This window comes from Galeopterus variegatus, unplaced genomic scaffold (genome assembly GCF_000696425.1).
Source record: "Galeopterus variegatus unplaced genomic scaffold, G_variegatus-3.0.2 Scaffold7908, whole genome shotgun sequence".
Classification (NCBI taxonomy): Eukaryota; Metazoa; Chordata; class Mammalia; order Dermoptera; family Cynocephalidae; genus Galeopterus; species Galeopterus variegatus.
The window spans coordinates 91,073-93,996 of NW_007734019.1; positions in this window are offsets into that span (position 1 = coordinate 91,073).

Consider the following 2,924-nt stretch of genomic DNA (forward strand, 5'->3'; position numbering starts at 1 on the left):
CCTTTTTAGGCTTTGACCAATAGAATGTGGCAGAAGTGAGGTTGTGGGACTTCTGAACCTCAGTCTCAGGAGACCTTGCAGTGGAATGCAAGACCTGGACCTCGTGGAATGCTGTGAAGATGCCCTTCTAGCTCCTGGAGGAAGAGAGGCCACGTGGAGCAGAGAAGAGCCATCCAAGAGGGCCAACGGCCAGCACCACCCCCCCAGCATGTTGGAGAAGCCGTCTTAGACCATGCAGCCATCAGCCACTGATGACTGCAGCCAGTGGGTTGTCCCGTGCAAGACAGACGGAAGAACTGCCCAGCCGATCCCAGCCCCAACTGCCTTGCCCAAGGCTGTGCAGCTAGTGACGGAAGAGCTGGATCCCGCTGCTCCAGGAGTGCAGGTGGGACAAACACCTCACGGATTATCTTCTGCCTTTTCCTCCCCTCATTACTGTCCTCGCCTCCTACTATTTTCAATAACATCAAAGGCAGTGAACATTTGTTCAACCTTAGTTAATCCTTGCAATGACCATCAGAAGTGGTCCATTGTATTATCACCATTTTTCAGATGAGGAAACTGAGGCCAAGAGAAGTTCATGAACCTGCCCAAGGTCACTCAGCAGGTGAGTGGAGGGGTGGGATTGGAATCCAGATTTATCTGAGACCAGAGCCATTGTCAATATGGAAAGTTGGAAGACTTGTTGGTTTCGCTAGCCCGGTGCATTCATTCATTCATTCATTCATTCATTCACTTGGTCACAGAAGACAGGAGACAGGGTCAGAGGTGGACCAGCTTTTAATCTTCACCCGCTCATTTTCTCCAGCTGCTGGTGGCTGGACACTGGGGCGGCTGTACTCCCAGTATAAGACATGGCTGAAGATGCCCGATCCTTAGAGGTGGTCTTTGAGGAGCTTGCTAGTCCACCCAGGTCTTAGGGGGGTTGCCAGCACCAATGGAGTCCAACAGGAGTCAGATGAGATCCAGGGCACCTTTTCCTGCCCACATCAGAGGCTGAGGACCCAATTTGGCAACGTCTCTTCAGGGATGATACTCATTTCTAAGGAGTTTCTAATCGTACGTATAATAGCCTATGCCAGAGCTGAAGAATCATAGAGGTATCACAGAATTTCACAGGTGGAAAGGATGTGAAGTAGGCAATCTAGAATATCCTCTTTATTTTACAGATGGGCCCAGAGAGGAGACTTGGCTAGTCTAAGGTCACACAGAAAGTTACTGTCAGAGGGATCACTAGCTGTCACCTCAAACTCAGTGCTCTTCTAGGAAATGGAACTCATAGTTCTTAAGGATCTGTTTTCCAGTTAAATGGCCTATACTAGATATTAGCCAAATAATGGTGGACATTAGCTGTCAATATTTCCAAAGCCCTGGTAGAATTTTCACAATTCCACCTCCCTCCTGAATTTTACCTGCTCATCTTGGCAAACAGAGAGGGGCAATTTACTCCTGAGTGCTATCCAGCCGTTATGATTTTAACTTTAGGACTGACTAAATTCATCTTTTGGACTGACTGGAGAGGTATCTAACTTAAAATATAGATAATTCCAAGACCTCCAGGTTGGACGAAAGGGATAAGGAAGGAAGTAAATGTAGGTACTTCCTACCCACAAGCAAGGTGAAAGCCAAGAACACTCGTTTTGTCTTGGCCTCCAGCCCCTCTGGACAAATCATTCCCATTTGTTTTTTTGTTTGTTTTTTAAATCAATTAATTAATTGATTTTATTAAAAAATTTTTAAAATTAAAAAAAAAAAGAAAATGGTCAAAATGACTCTGTGACGTTTGAGGCCAAAAAAGGTGATATGCCCTCCACCTGGTTCTCTTGGGATGCCCGCTCTTGGAAGCCAGCCACCACGAGAAGTCATATGTAGGGTTTCAGCCAATGACCCCAGCAGGGGCACCAGACCCACGAGTGAAAGAAACTTCAGATGGCTCCAGCTCCTAGCTAGTGAATCACTCTCAGGCTTCAGGCTGCCCCAGCTGCATCTACGTAGAGCAGAGACGAGCTGTCCCTGCCAAGCCCTGTCCAAATCGCAGATTTGTGACCCTCACACACAACCGCTGCTGTTTTTAGCCACTAGACTTGGGTAGTTTATTAGGCAACGGTGGATAGCTAGAACAAGAGGTGATGAGCACAGGGGATAAGAAGAGACACTGTTCACCCAACCCTTTCTTCTGGGGAGGAGAGAGACGAGCAAGAGCAAGAGACAAGTAGAGGCAGAAGGAGCGAGGTGTAGGGATTCCTGACCGGCTAGCACAAGAGTAAGGCCACCGGATCAGGGCACGTCCACTCCTTGCAAACGTGACAGCATCGAACTCAACCATTTAGTTCATGCCAGCTTGATTAGCAGAGACCAGAGAGAGTATTACCAAGTCCAATGGAGACTGAGGCAAGAGATCTGTGAGGTCAACACCGGAAAGGCCAGGCTCCCACCCTCCCGTGCCTCCCGTCCAACCAGGTGGAACCACAGAGTGAGGTCTAGGATCAGACCCACCCACAATCTTGAGCCAACCACGGCCCGGGGCAGAAGCCACCCTGGGGTCAAGTGGCTCTGTGATGGGTCCTTCTCTTCCTGACAGCACCTGATGCCTATTGTCTAAGTCGTACTCCCTACAGCTCTGTTCCCATCACTCCTAGATGTGAGTTTTTTTTGTTTGTTTTGTTTTGTTTTTAAAAGATGACCGGTAAGGGGATCTTAACCCTTGACTTGGTGTTGTCAGCACCACGCTCACCCAGTGAGCAAACCGGCCATCCCTATATGGGATCCGAACCCGGGGCCTTGGTGTTATCAGCACCACACTCTCCCAAGTGAGCCACAGGCCGGCCCTAGATTTGAGTTTTTAATTACTAGACATGACCTTGCTAAACGCTTTTAACATTTCTCATCGTTTTTTTCTGTAGATTCAGATTTTTAATGTAGAC